The following is an 18,131-nucleotide window of genomic DNA, read 5'->3' on the forward strand; positions in this document are numbered from 1 at the left end:
CACACGGGATAGGCTTAGATACACAGCTCAGCAGGCAGTATCACACAGGAAAGGATTAGATACACAGCTCAGCAAACAGTATCACACAGGAGAGGATTAGATACATAGCTCAGCAGACAGTATCACACAGGAGAGGATTAGATACACGGCTCAGCAGACGGTATCACACAGGAGAGGATTAGATACACAGCTCAGCAGACAGTATCACACAGGAAAGGATTAGATACAAAGCTCAGCAGATAGTATCACACAGGAGTGGATTAGATACACAGCTCAGCAGACAGTATCACACAGGATATGATTAGATACATGGCTCAGCAGACAGTATCGCACAGGGCGGGATTAGATACACGGCTCAGCAGACAGTATCACACAGGATAGGATTAGATACACAGTTCATCAGACAGTATCACACAGGAGTGGATTAGATACACGGCTCAGCAGACAGTATCGCACAGGGCGGGATTAGATACACAGCTCAGCAGACAGTATCACACAGGAGTGGATTAGATCCACGGCTCAGCAGACAGTATCGCACAGGGCGGGATTAGATACACGGCTCAGCAGACAGTATCACACAGGATAGGATTAGATACACTGCTCAGCAGATAGTATCACACAGGATAGGATTAGATGCACAGCTCAGCAGACAGTATCGTACAGGAGAGGATTAGATACATAGCTCAGCGGACTGTATCACACAGGACAGGATTAGATACACAGCTCAGCAGACAGTATCACACAGGAGAGGATTAGATACACGGCTCAGCAGACATTATCACACAGGAGAGGATTAGATACACAGCTCAGCAGATGGTATCACACAAGATAGGATTAGATACACTGCTCAGCAGATAGTATCACACAGTAGAGGATTAGATACACGGCTCAGCAGACAGTATCACAAAGGAGAGGATTAGATACACTGCTCAGCAGATAGTATCACACAGGAGAGGATTAGATACACAGCTCAGCAGACAGTATCACAAAGGATAGGATTAGATACACAGCTCAGCAGCTGGTATCACACAGGATAGGTTTAGATACACTGCTCAGCAGATGGTATCACACAGGATATGATTAGATACAGGGCTCAGCAGACAGTATCACACAGGAGAGGATTAGTTACACGGCTCAGCAGATGGTATCACACAGGATATGATTAGATACACAGCTCAGCAGACAGTATCACACAGGGCAGGATTAGATACACGGTTCAGCAGACAGTATCACACAGGGTAGGATTAGATACACGGCTCAGCAGACAGTATCACACAGGAGAGGATTTGATACACAGCTCAGCAGACAGTATCACACAGGAGAGGATTAGATACATGGCTCAGCAGACAGCATCACACAGGAGAGGATTAGATACACAGCTCAGCTGACAGAATCACACAGCATAGGATTAGATACACAGCTCAGCAGACAGTATCACACAGGAGAGGATTTGATACACAGCTCAGCAGACAGTATCACACAGGAGAGGATTAGATACACGACTCAGCAGACAGCATCACACAGGAGAGGATTAGATACACAGCTCAGCAGATGGTATCACACAGGATAGGATTAGATACACTGCTCAGCAGACAGTATCACACAGGGCAGGATTAGATACACGGTTCAGCAGACAGTATCACACAGGGTAGGATTAGATACACGGCTCAGCAGACAGTATCACACAGGAGAGGATTTGATACACAGCTCAGCAGACAGTATCACACAGGAGAGGATTAGATACACAGCTCAGCAGATGGTATCACACAGGAGAGGATTAGATACACTGCTCAGCAGATAGTATCACACAGGAGAGGATTAGATGCACAGCTCAGCAGACAGTATCACACAGGAGAGGATTAGATACACGGCTCATCAGACAGTATCGCACAGGAGAGGATTAGATACATAGCTCATCAGACAGTATCACACAGGACAGGATTAGATACACAGCTCAGCAGACAGTATCACACAGGAGAGGATTAGATACATAGCTCATCAGACAGTATCACACAGGACAGGATTAGATACACGGCTCAGCAGACAGTATCACACAGGAGAGGATTAGATACACAGCTCAGCTGACAGTATCACACAGGAGAGGATTAGATACACAGCTCAGCAGACAGTATCGCACAGGAGAGGATTAGATACATAGCTCATCAGACAGTATCACACAGGACAGGATTAGATACACAGCTCAGCAGACAGTATCACACAGGAGAGGATTAGATACACAGCTCAGCTGACAGTATCACACAGGAGATGATTAGATACACAGCTCAGCAGACAGTATCGCACAGGAGAGGATTAGATACACAGCTCAGCAGCCGGTATCACACAGGAGAGGATTAGATACACTGCTCAGCAGACGGTATCACACAGGAGAGGATTAGATACACGGTTGAGCAGACAGTATCACACAGGGTAGGATTAGAGATACAGCTCAGCAGACAGTATCACACAGCATAGGATTAGATACACAGTTCAGCAGACAGTATCACACAGCATAGGATTAGATACACAGCACAGCAGTCAGTATCACACAGGAGAGGATTTGATACACAGCTCAGCAGACAGTATCACACAGGAGAGGATTAGATACACAGCTCAGCTGACAATATCACACAGGAGAGGATTAGATACACAGCTCAGCTGACAGTATCACACAGGATAGGATTATATACATGGCTCAGCAGACAGTAGCACACAGGATAGGCTTAGATACATAGCTCACCTGACAGTATCACACAGTAGAGGATTATATACATGGCTCAGCAGACAGTATCACACAGGAGAGGATTAGATACACAGCTCTGCAGATGGTATCACACAGGATAGGCTTAGATACACAGCTCTGCAGGCAGTATCACACAGGAAAGGATTAGATACACAGCTCAGCAAACAGTATCACACAGGAGAGGATTAGATACATAGCTCAGCAGACAGTATCACACAGGAGAGGATTAGATACACAGCTCAGCAGACAGTATCACACAGGAAAGGATTAGATACACAGCTCAGCAGATGGTATCACACAGGATAGGATTAGATACACAACTCAGCTGACAGTATCACACAGCACAGGATTAGATACAAAGCTCAGCAGATAGTATCACACAGGAGTGGATTAGATACACGGCTCAGCAGACAGTATCACACAGCACAGGATTAGATACAAAGCTCAGCAGATAGTATCACACAGGAGTGGATTAGATACACGGCTCAGCAGACAGTATCGCACAGGGCGGAATTAGATACACGGCTCAGCAGACAGTATCACACAGGATAGGATTAGATACACAGTTCATCAGACAGTATCACACAGGAGTGGATTAGATACACGGCTCAGCAGACAGTATCGCACAGGGCGGGATTAGATACACAGCTCAGCAGACAGTATCACACAGGATAGGATTAGATACAGAGCTCAGCAGACAGTATCGCACAGGGCGGGATTAGATACACGGCTCAGCAGACAGTATCACACAGGATAGGATTAGATACACTGCTCAGCAGATAGTATCACACAGGATAGGATTAGATGCACAGCTCAGCAGATGGTATCACACAGGATATGATTAGATACAGGGCTCAGCAGACAGTATCACACAGGAGAGGATTAGTTACACGGCTCAGCAGATGGTATCACACAGGATAGGATTAGATACACAGCTCAGCAGACAGTATCACACAGGGCAGGATTAGATACACGGTTCAGCAGACAGTATCACACAGGGTAGGATTAGATACACGGTTCAGCAGACAGTATCACACAGGAGAGGATTTGATACACAGCTCAGCAGACAGTATCACACAGGAGAGGATTAGATACACAGCTCAGCAGATGGTATCACACAGGATAGGATTAGATACACTGCTCAGCAGACAGTATCACACAGGGCAGGATTAGATACACGGTTCAGCAGACAGTATCACACAGGGTAGGATTAGATACACGGCTCAGCAGACAGTATCACACAGGAGAGGATTTGATACACAGCTCAGCAGACAGTATCACACAGGAGAGGATTAGATACACAGCTCAGCAGATGGTATCACACAGGATAGAATTAGATACACTGCTCAGCAGACAGTATCACACAGGGCAGGATTAGATACACGGTTCAGCAGACAGTATCACACAGGGTAGGATTAGATACACGGCTCAGCAGACAGTATCACACAGGAGAGGATTAGATACACAGCTCAGCAGACAGTTTCACACAGGAGAGGATTAGATACACGGCTCAGCAGACAGTATCACACAGGAGAGGATTAGATGCACTGCTCAGCAGATAGTATCACACAGGATAGGATTAGATACACAGCTCAGCAGACAGTATCACACAGGAGAGGATTAGATACACGGCTCATCAGACAGTATCGCACAGGAGAGGATTAGATACACGGCTCAGCAGACAGTATCACACAGGAGAGGATTAGATACACAGCTCAGCTGACAGTATCACACAGGAGAGGATTAGATGCACAGCTCAGCAGACAGTATCACACAGGAGAGGATTAGATACACAGCTCAGCTGACAGTATCACACAGGAGAGGATTAGATACACAGCTCAGCTGACAGTATCACACAGGGCAGGATTAGATACACGGCTCAGCAGACAGTATCACACAGGATAGGATTAGATACACGGCTCAGCAGACAGTATCACACAGGAGAGGATTAGATACACAGCTCAGCAGACAGTATCACACAGGAGAGGATTAGATACACAGCTCAGCAGATAGTATCGCACAGGATAGGATTAGATATACAGCTCAGCACACAGTATCACACAGGAGAGGATTAGAAACACTGCTCAGCAGACAGTATCACACAGGAGAGGATTAGATATAATGCTCAGTAGACAGTATCACACAGGAGAGGATTAGATACACGGCTCAGCAGACAGTATCACACAGGAGAGGATTAGATACACGGCTCAGCAGTCAGTATCACACAGGAGAGGAATAGATACACGGCTCAGCAGATGGTATCACACAGGAGAGGATTAGAGATACAGCTCAGCAGACAGTATCACACAGGAGAGGATTAGATACACGGCTCAGCAGACAGTATGACACAGGAGAGGATTAGATACACGGCTCAGCAGACAGTATCACACAGGAGAGGATTAGATACACAGCTTAGCAGACAGTATCTCACAGGAGAGGATTAGATACACGGCTCAGCAGACAGTATGACACAGGAGAGGATTAGATACACGGCTCAGCAGACAGTATCATACAGGGTAGGATTAGATACACAGCTCAGCAGACAGTATCACACAGGAGAGGATTAGATACACGGCTCAGCAGATAGTATCACACAGGATAGGATTAGATACACAGCTCAGCAGACGGTATCACACAGGACAGGATTAGATACACAGCTCAGCAGACATTATCACACAGGAGAGGATTAGATACACAGCTCAGCAGACATTATCACACAGGAGGGGATTAGATACATACACAGCTCAGCAGACAGTATCACACAGGACAGGATTAGATACATAGCTCAGCAGACGGTATCACGCAGGAGAGGATTAGATACACGGCTCAGCAGACAGTATCACACAGGAGGGGATTAGATACACAGCTCAGCAGACAGTACCACACAGTATAAGATTAGATACACTGCTCAGCAGACAGTATCACACAGGAGATGATTAGATACACAGCTCAGCAGACACTAACAAACAGGAGGGGATTAGATGCACAGCTCAGAAGACAGTATTACACAGTATAAGATTAGATACACTGCTCAGCAGATTATCACAGCATAGGATTAGATACACGGCTCAGCAGACAGTATCACACAGGAGAGGATTAGATACACAGCTCAGCAGACAGTATCACACAGAAGAGGATTAGATACACAGCTCAGCAGACAGTATCACACAGTATAAGATTAGATACACTGCTCAGCAGACAGTATCACACAGGAGAGGATTAGATACACGGCTCAGCAGACAGTATCACACAGGAGGGGATTAGATACACAGCTCAGCAGACAGTACCACACAGTATAAGATTAGATACACTGCTCAGCAGACAGTATCACACAGGAGAGGATTAGATACACAGCTCAGCAGACAGTATCAAACAGGAGGGGATTAGATACACAGCTCAGAAGACAGTATCACAGAGTATAAGATTAGATACACTGCTCAGCAGATTATCACAGCATAGGATTAGATACACGGCTCAGCAGACAGTATCACACAGGAGAGGATTAGATACACAGCTCAGCAGACAGTATCACACAGGAGAGGATTAGATACACAGCTCAGCAGACAGTATCACACAGTATAAGATTAGATACACTGCTCAGCAGACAGTATCACACAGGAGAGGATTAGATACACAGCTCAGCAGACAGTATCGCACAGGAGAGGATTAGATACAAAGCTCAGCAGACGGTATCGCACAGGAGAGGATTAGATACACGGCTCCACAGACAGTATCACACAGGAGAGGATTAGATACACAGCTCAGCAGATGGTATCACACAGGAAAGGATTAGATACATAGCTCAGCAGACGGTATCACACAGGACAGGATTAGATGCACAGCTCAGCAGACAGTATCACACAGGAGAGGATTAGATACACAGCTCAGCTGACAGTATCACATAGGACAGGATTAGATACACAGTTCATCAGACAGTATCACACAGGAGTGGATTAGATACACGGATCAGCAGACAGTATCACGAAAGATAGGATTAGATACAGTTCATCAGACAGTATCACACAGGAGACGATTAGATACACAGCTCAGCAGACAGTATCACACATTACATGATTAGATACACAGCTCAGCAGACAGTATCACACAGGATGGGATTAGATACACGGCTCAGCAGACAGTATCACACAGGAGAGGATTAGATACACAGCTCAGCAGACAGTAACGCACAGGAGAGGATTAGATACACAGCTCAGCACACAGTATCACACAGGAGAGGATTAGATACACGACTCAGCAGACAGTATCACACAGGAGAGGATTAGATACACAGCTCAGCAGACAGTATCACACAGGATAGGATTAGATACACTGCAGATAGTATCACACAGGATAGGATTAGATACACGGCTTAGCAGACAGTATCACACAGGAGAGGATTAGATACACAGCTCAGCAGACAGTATCACACAGGAGGGGATTAGATACACAGCTCAGGAGACAGTATCACACAGTATAAGATTAGATACACTGCTCAGCAGACAGTATCACACAGGAGAGGATTAGACACACAGCTCAGCAGACAGTATCACACAGGAGAGGATTAGATACACTGCTCAGCAGACAGTATCACACAGGAGGGGATTAGATACACAGCTCAGGAGACAGTATCACACAGTATAAGATTAGATACACTGCTCAGCAGACAGTATCGCACAGGAAAGGATTAGACACACTGCTCAGCAGACGGTATCGCACAGGAGAGGATTAGATACACGGCTCAGCAGACAGTATCGCACAGGAGAGGATTAGATACACAGCTCAACAGACAGTATCACACAGGAAAGGATTAGATACATAGCTCAGCAGATAGTATCACACAGGAGAGGATTAGATACACAGCTCAGCTGACAGTATCACATAGGACAGGATTAGATACACAGTTCATCAGACAGTATCACACAGGAGTGGATTAGATACACGGCTCAGCAGACAGTATCGCACAGGGCGGGATTAGATATATGACACAGCAGACAGTATCACACAGGAGAGGATTAGATACACAGCTCAGCTGACAGTATCACATAGGACAGGATTAGATACACAGTTCATCAGACAGTATCACACAGGAGAGGATTAGATACACAGCTCAGCAGACAGTAACGCACAGGAGAGGATTAGATACACAGCTCAGCACACAGTATCACACAGGAGAGGATTAGATACACGGCTCAGCAGACAGTATCACACAGGAGAGGATTAGATACACAGCTCAGCAGACAGTATCACACAGGATAGGATTAGATACACTGCTCAGCAGATGGTATTACACAGGATAGGATTAGATACACAGCTCAGCTGACAGTATCACACAGGATAGGATTAGATACACGGCTCAGCAGACATTATCACACAGGAGATGATTAGATACACAGCATAGGATTAGATACACAGCTCAGCAGACAGTATCACACAGCATAGGATTAGATACACAGCTCAGCAGACAGTATCACAGGATAAGATTAGATACACTGCTCAGCAGACGGTATCACACAGGACAGGATTAGATGCATAGCTCAGCAGACGGTATCACACAGGACAAGATTAGATACACAGCTCAGCAGACAGTATCACAAAGGAGAGGATTAGATACACAGCTCAGCAGACAGTATCACACAGGAGAGGATTAGATACACAGCTCAGCAGACAGTATCACACAGAAGAGGATTAGATACACAGCTCAGCAGACAGTATCACACAGGAGAGGATTAGATACACAGTTCATCAGACAGTATCACACAGGAGTGGATTAGATACACGGCTCAGCAGACAGTATCGCACAGGGCGGGATTAGATACACGACTCAGCAGATGGTATCACACAAGATAGGATTAGATACACAGTTCATCAGCCAGTATCACACAGGATAGGATAAGATACACATCTCAGCACACAGTATCACACAGGAGAGGATTAGATACACGGCTCAGCAGACAGAGTCACACAGAAGAGGATTAGATACACAGCTCATCAGACAGTATCACACAGGAGAGGATTAGATACACAGCTCAGCAGACAGTATCACACAGGAGAGGATTAGATACACAGCTCAGCAGACAGTATCACACAGGAGAGGATTAGATACACAGCTCAGCTGACAGTATCACACAGGAGAGGATTAGATACACAGCTCAGCAGACAGTATCACACAGGAGAGGATTAGATACACAGCTCAGCAGACAGTATCACAGGAGATGATTAGATACTCAGCTCAGCAGACAGTATCACACAGGAGAGGATTAGATACACAGCTCAGCAGACAGTATCACACAGCATAGGATTAGATACACAGCTCAGCAGACTGTATCACACGGGTGGATTAGATACACGGCTCAGCAGACAGTATCGCACAGGGCGGGATTAGATACACGGCTCAGCAGACAGTATCACACAGGATAGGATTAGATACACAGTTCATCAGACAGTATCACACAGGAGAGGATTAGATACACAGCTCAGCAGACAGTATCACACAGGAGAGGATTAGATACACAGCTCATCAGACAGTATCACACAGAGGATTACATACACAGCTCAGCACACAGTATCACACAGGAAAGGATTAGATACACAGCTCAGCAGAGAGTATCGCACAGGAGATGATTAAATACACAGCTCAGCAGCCGGTATCACACAGGAGAGGATTAGATACACTGCTCAGCAGACGATATCACACAGGAGAGGATTAGATACACGGTTGAGCAGACAGTATCACACAGGGTAGGATTAGAGATACAGCTCAGCAGACAGTATCACACAGCATAGGATTAGATACACAGCTCAGCAGACAGTATTACACAGTATAGGATGAGATACACTGCTCAGCAGATAGTATCACACAGCATAGGATTAGATACACAGCACAGCAGTCAGTATCACACAGGAGAAGATTTGATACACAGCTCAGCAGACAGTATCACACAGGACAGGATTATATACACGGCTCAGCAGACAGTATCACACAGGAGAGGATTAGATACACAGCTCACCTGACAGTATCACACAGTAGAGGATTATATACATGGCTCAGCAGACAGTATCACACGGGATAGGCTTAGATACACAGCTCAGCAGGCAGTATCACACAGGAAAGGATTAGATACACAGCTCAGCAAACAGTATCACACAGGAGAGGATTAGATACATAGCTCAGCAGACAGTATCACACAGGAGAGGATTAGATACACGGCTCAGCAGACGGTATCACACAGGAGAGGATTAGATACACAGCTCAGCAGACAGTATCACACAGGAAAGGATTAGATACAAAGCTCAGCAGATAGTATCACACAGGAGTGGATTAGATACACAGCTCAGCAGACAGTATCACACAGGATATGATTAGATACACGGCTCAGCAGACAGTATCGCACAGGGCGGGATTAGATACACGGCTCAGCAGACAGTATCACACAGGATAGGATTAGATACACAGTTCATCAGACAGTATCACACAGGAGTGGATTAGATACACGGCTCAGCAGACAGTATCGCACAGGGCGGGATTAGATACACAGCTCAGCAGACAGTATCACACAGGAGTGGATTAGATCCACGGCTCAGCAGACAGTATCGCACAGGGCGGGATTAGATACACGGCTCAGCAGACAGTATCACACAGGATAGGATTAGATACACTGCTCAGCAGATAGTATCACACAGGATAGGATTAGATGCACAGCTCAGCAGACAGTATCGTACAGGAGAGGATTAGATACATAGCTCAGCGGACTGTATCACACAGGACAGGATTAGATACACAGCTCAGCAGACAGTATCACACAGGAGAGGATTAGATACACGGCTCAGCAGACATTATCACACAGGAGAGGATTAGATACACAGCTCAGCAGATGGTATCACACAAGATAGGATTAGATACACTGCTCAGCAGATAGTATCACACAGTAGAGGATTAGATACACGGCTTAGCAGACAGTATCACAAAGGAGAGGATTAGATACACTGCTCAGCAGATAGTATCACACAGGAGAGGATTAGATACACAGCTCAGCAGACAGTATCACAAAGGATAGGATTAGATACACAGCTCAGCAGCTGGTATCACACAGGATAGGTTTAGATACACTGCTCAGCAGATGGTATCACACAGGATATGATTAGATACAGGGCTCAGCAGACAGTATCACACAGGAGAGGATTAGTTACACGGCTCAGCAGATGGTATCACACAGGATATGATTAGATACACAGCTCAGCAGACAGTATCACACAGGGCAGGATTAGATACACGGTTCAGCAGACAGTATCACACAGGGCAGGATTAGATACACGGTTCAGCAGACAGTATCACACAGGGCAGGATTAGATACACGGTTCAGCAGACAGTATCACACAGGAGAGGATTTGATACACAGCTCAGCAGACAGTATCACACAGGAGAGGATTAGATACATGGCTCAGCAGACAGCATCACACAGGAGAGGATTAGATACACAGCTCAGCTGACAGAATCACACAGCATAGGATTAGATACACAGCTCAGCAGACAGTATCACACAGGAGAGGATTTGATACACAGCTCAGCAGACAGTATCACACAGGAGAGGATTAGATACACGACTCAGCAGACAGCATCACACAGGAGAGGATTAGATACACAGCTCAGCAGATGGTATCACACAGGATAGGATTAGATACACTGCTCAGCAGACAGTATCACACAGGGCAGGATTAGATACACGGTTCAGCAGACAGTATCACACAGGGTAGGATTAGATACACGGCTCAGCAGACAGTATCACACAGGAGAGGATTTGATACACAGCTCAGCAGACAGTATCACACAGGAGAGGATTAGATACACAGCTCAGCAGATGGTATCACACAGGAGAGGATTAGATACACTGCTCAGCAGATAGTATCACACAGGAGAGGATTAGATGCACAGCTCAGCAGACAGTATCACACAGGAGAGGATTAGATACACGGCTCATCAGACAGTATCGCACAGGAGAGGATTAGATACATAGCTCATCAGACAGTATCACACAGGACAGGATTAGATACACAGCTCAGCAGACAGTATCACACAGGAGAGGATTAGATACATAGCTCATCAGACAGTATCACACAGGACAGGATTAGATACACGGCTCAGCAGACAGTATCACACAGGAGAGGATTAGATACACAGCTCAGCTGACAGTATCACACAGGAGAGGATTAGATACACAGCTCAGCAGACAGTATCGCACAGGAGAGGATTAGATACATAGCTCATCAGACAGTATCACACAGGACAGGATTAGATACACAGCTCAGCAGACAGTATCACACAGGAGAGGATTAGATACACAGCTCAGCTGACAGTATCACACAGGAGATGATTAGATACACAGCTCAGCAGACAGTATCGCACAGGAGAGGATTAGATACACAGCTCAGCAGCCGGTATCACACAGGAGAGGATTAGATACACTGCTCAGCAGACGGTATCACACAGGAGAGGATTAGATACACGGTTGAGCAGACAGTATCACACAGGGTAGGATTAGAGATACAGCTCAGCAGACAGTATCACACAGCATAGGATTAGATACACAGTTCAGCAGACAGTATCACACAGCATAGGATTAGATACACAGCACAGCAGTCAGTATCACACAGGAGAGGATTAGATACACAGCTCAGCAGACAGTATCACACAGCATAGGATTAGATACACAGCACAGCAGTCAGTATCACACAGGAGAGGATTTGATACACAGCTCAGCAGACAGTATCACACAGGAGAGGATTAGATACACAGCTCAGCTGACAATATCACACAGGAGAGGATTAGATACACAGCTCAGCTGACAGTATCACACAGGATAGGATTATATACATGGCTCAGCAGACAGTAGCACACAGGATAGGCTTAGATACATAGCTCACCTGACAGTATCACACAGTAGAGGATTATATACATGGCTCAGCAGACAGTATCACACAGGAGAGGATTAGATACACAGCTCTGCAGATGGTATCACACAGGATAGGCTTAGATACACAGCTCTGCAGGCAGTATCACACAGGAAAGGATTAGATACACAGCTCAGCAAACAGTATCACACAGGAGAGGATTAGATACATAGCTCAGCAGACAGTATCACACAGGAGAGGATTAGATACACAGCTCAGCAGACAGTATCACACAGGAAAGGATTAGATACACAGCTCAGCAGATGGTATCACACAGGATAGGATTAGATACACAACTCAGCTGACAGTATCACACAGCACAGGATTAGATACAAAGCTCAGCAGATAGTATCACACAGGAGTGGATTAGATACACGGCTCAGCAGACAGTATCACACAGCACAGGATTAGATACAAAGCTCAGCAGATAGTATCACACAGGAGTGGATTAGATACACGGCTCAGCAGACAGTATCGCACAGGGCGGAATTAGATACACGGCTCAGCAGACAGTATCACACAGGATAGGATTAGATACACAGTTCATCAGACAGTATCACACAGGAGTGGATTAGATACACGGCTCAGCAGACAGTATCGCACAGGGCGGGATTAGATACACAGCTCAGCAGACAGTATCACACAGGATAGGATTAGATACAGAGCTCAGCAGACAGTATCGCACAGGGCGGGATTAGATACACGGCTCAGCAGACAGTATCACACAGGATAGGATTAGATACACTGCTCAGCAGATAGTATCACACAGGATAGGATTAGATGCACAGCTCAGCAGATGGTATCACACAGGATATGATTAGATACAGGGCTCAGCAGACAGTATCACACAGGAGAGGATTAGTTACACGGCTCAGCAGATGGTATCACACAGGATAGGATTAGATACACAGCTCAGCAGACAGTATCACACAGGGCAGGATTAGATACACGGTTCAGCAGACAGTATCACACAGGGTAGGATTAGATACACGGTTCAGCAGACAGTATCACACAGGAGAGGATTTGATACACAGCTCAGCAGACAGTATCACACAGGAGAGGATTAGATACACAGCTCAGCAGATGGTATCACACAGGATAGGATTAGATACACTGCTCAGCAGACAGTATCACACAGGGCAGGATTAGATACACGGTTCAGCAGACAGTATCACACAGGGTAGGATTAGATACACGGCTCAGCAGACAGTATCACACAGGAGAGGATTTGATACACAGCTCAGCAGACAGTATCACACAGGAGAGGATTAGATACACAGCTCAGCAGATGGTATCACACAGGATAGAATTAGATACACTGCTCAGCAGACAGTATCACACAGGGCAGGATTAGATACACGGTTCAGCAGACAGTATCACACAGGGTAGGATTAGATACACGGCTCAGCAGACAGTATCACACAGGAGAGGATTAGATACACAGCTCAGCAGACAGTTTCACACAGGAGAGGATTAGATACACGGCTCAGCAGACAGTATCACACAGGAGAGGATTAGATGCACTGCTCAGCAGATAGTATCACACAGGATAGGATTAGATACACAGCTCAGCAGACAGTATCACACAGGAGAGGATTAGATACACGGCTCATCAGACAGTATCGCACAGGAGAGGATTAGATACACGGCTCAGCAGACAGTATCACACAGGAGAGGATTAGATACACAGCTCAGCTGACAGTATCACACAGGAGAGGATTAGATGCACAGCTCAGCAGACAGTATCACACAGGAGAGGATTAGATACACAGCTCAGCTGACAGTATCACACAGGAGAGGATTAGATACACAGCTCAGCTGACAGTATCACACAGGGCAGGATTAGATACACGGCTCAGCAGACAGTATCACACAGGATAGGATTAGATACACGGCTCAGCAGACAGTATCACACAGGAGAGGATTAGATACACAGCTCAGCAGACAGTATCACACAGGAGAGGATTAGATACACAGCTCAGCAGATAGTATCGCACAGGATAGGATTAGATATACAGCTCAGCAGACAGTATCACACAGGAGTGGATTAGATACACAGCTCAGCAGACAGTATCACACAGGAGAGGATTAGATACACAGCTCAGCTGACAGTATCACACAGGAGAGGATTAGATACACAGCTCAGCTGACAGTATCACACAGGGCAGGATTAGATACACAGCTCAGCAGACAGTATCACACAGGATAGGATTAGATACACGGCTCAGCAGACAGTATCACACAGGAGAGGATTAGATACACAGCTCAGCAGCCGGTATCACACAGGAGAGGATTAGATACACTGCTCAGCAGACGGTATCACACAGGAGAGGATTAGGTACACGGTTGAGCAGACAGTATCACACAGGGTAGGATTAGAGATACAGCTCAGCAGACAGTATCACACAGCATAGGATTAGATACACAGCTCAGCAGACAGTATCACACAGCATAGGATTAGATACACAGCACAGCAGTCTGTATCACACAGGAGAGGATTTGATACACAGCTCAGCAGACAGTATCACACAGGAGAGGATTAGATACACAGCTCAGCAGACAGTATCACACAGGATAGGATTATATACATGGCTCAGCAGACAGTATCACACAGGATAGGCTTAGATACACAGCTCACCTGACAGTATCACACAGTAGAGGATTATATACATGGCTCAGCAGACAGTATCACACAGGATAGGCTTAGATACACAGCTCTGCAGGCAGTATCACACAGGAAAGGATTAGATACACAGCTCAGCAAACAGTATCACACAGGAGAGGATTAGATACATAGCTCAGCAGACAGTATCATACAGGAGAGGATTAGATACACAGCTCAGCAGACAGTATCACACAGGAAAGGATTAGATACACAGCTCAGCAGATGGTATCACACAGGATAGGATTAGATACACAACTCAGCTGACAGTATCACACAGCACAGGATTAGATACAAAGCTCAGCAGATAGTATCACACAGGAGTGGATTAGATACACGGCTCTGCAGACAGTATCGCACAGGGCGGGATTAGATACACGGCTCAGCAGACAGTATCACACAGGATAGGATTAGATACACAGTTCATCAGACAGTATCACACAGGAGTGGATTAGATACACGGCTCAGCAGACAGTATCGCACAGAGCGGGATTAGATACACAGCTCAGCAGACAATATCACACAGGAGTGGATTAGATCCACGGCTCAGCAGACAGTATCGCACAGGGCGGGATTAGATACACGGCTCAGCAGACGGTATCACACAGGATAGGATTAGATACACTGCTCAGCAGATAGTATCACACAGGATAGGATTAGATACACAGCTCAGCAGACAGTATCACACAGGAGAGGATTAGATACACAGCTCAGCTGACAGTATCACACAGGAGAGGATTAGATACACAGCTCAGCTGACAGTATCACACAGGGCAGGATTAGATACACGGCTCAGCAGACAGTATCACACAGGATAGGATTAGATACACGGCTCAGCAGACAGTATCACACAGGAGAGGATTAGATACACAGCTCAGCAGACAGTATCACACAGGAGAGGATTAGATACACAGCTCAGCAGACAGTATCGCACAGGATAGGATTAGATATACAGCTCAGCAGACAGTATCACACAGGACTGGATTAGATACACAGCTCAGCAGACAGTATCACACAGGAGAGGATTAGATACACAGCTCAGCTGACAGTATCACACAGGGCAGGATTAGATACACGGCTCAGCAGACAGTATCACACAGGATAGGATTAGATACACGGCTCAGCAGACAGTATCACACAGGAGAGGATTAGATACACAGCTCAGCAGCCGGTATCACACAGGAGAGGATTAGATACACTGCTCAGCAGACGGTATCACACAGGAGAGGATTAGATACACAGCTCACCTGACAGTATCACACAGTAGAGGATTATATACATGGCTCAGCAGACAGTATCACACAGGATAGGCTTAGATACACAGCTCACCTGACAGTATCACACAGTAGAGGATTATATACATGGCTCAGCAGACAGTATCACACAGGATAGGCTTAGATACACAGCTCTGCAGGCAGTATCACACAGGAAAGGATTAGATACACAGCTCAGCAAACAGTATCACACAGGAGAGGATTAGATACATAGCTCAGCAGACAGTATCATACAGGAGAGGATTAGATACACAGCTCAGCAGACAGTATCACACAGGAAAGGATTAGATACACAGCTCAGCAGATGGTATCACACAGGATAGGATTAGATACACAACTCATCTGACAGTATCACACAGCACAGGATTAGATACAAAGCTCAGCAGATAGTATCACACAGGAGTGGATTAGATACACGGCTCAGCAGACAGTATCGCACAGGGCGGGATTAGATACACGGCTCAGCAGACAGTATCACACAGGATAGGATTAGATACACAGTTCATCAGACAGTATCACAAAGGATAGGATTAGATACACAGCTCAGCAGCTGGTATCACACAGGATAGGTTTAGATACACTGCTCAGCAGATGGTATCACACAGGATATGATTAGATACAGGGCTCAGCAGACAGTATCACACAGGAGAGGATTAGTTACACGGCTCAGCAGATGGTATCACACAGGATAGGATTAGATACACAGCTCAGCAGACAGTATCACACAGGGCAGGATTAGATACACGGTTCAGCAGACAGTATCACACAGGGTAGGATTAGATACACGGCTCAGCAGACAGTATCACACAGGAGAGGATTTGATACACAGCTCAGCAGACAGTATCACACAGGAGAGGATTAGATACACAGCTCAGCAGATGGTATCACACAGGATAGGATTAGATACACTGCTCAGCAGACAGTATCACACAGGGCAGGATTAGATACACGGTTCAGCAGACAGTATCACACAGGGTAGTATTAGATACACGGCTCAGCAGACAGTATCACACAAGAGAGGATTAGATACACAGCTCAGCAGACAGTATCACACAGGAGAGGATTAGATACACGGCTCAGCAGACAGTATCACACAGGAGAGGATTAGATACACTGCTCAGCAGATAGTATCACACAGGATAGGATTAGATGCACAGCTCAGCAGACAGTATCACACAGGAGAGGATTAGATACACGGCTCATCAGACAGTATCGCACAGGAGAGGATTAGATACATAGCTCATCAGACAGTATCACACAGGACAGGATTAGATACACAGCTCAGCAGACAGTATCACACAGGAGAGGATTAGATACATAGCTCATCAGACAGTATCACACAGGACAGGATTAGATACACGGCTCAGCAGACAGTATCACACAGGAGAGGATTAGATACACAGCTCAGCTGACAGTATCACACAGGAGAGGATTAGATACACGGCTCAGCAGACATTATCACACAGGAGAGGATTAGATACACAGCTCAGCAGACAGTATCACACAGGAG

The sequence above is a fragment of the Phyllobates terribilis genome, unplaced genomic scaffold (genome assembly GCF_046119375.1).
Source record: "Phyllobates terribilis strain yellow unplaced genomic scaffold, ASM4611937v1 Scaffold_247__1_contigs__length_2908721, whole genome shotgun sequence".
Taxonomy (NCBI): domain Eukaryota; kingdom Metazoa; phylum Chordata; class Amphibia; order Anura; family Dendrobatidae; genus Phyllobates; species Phyllobates terribilis.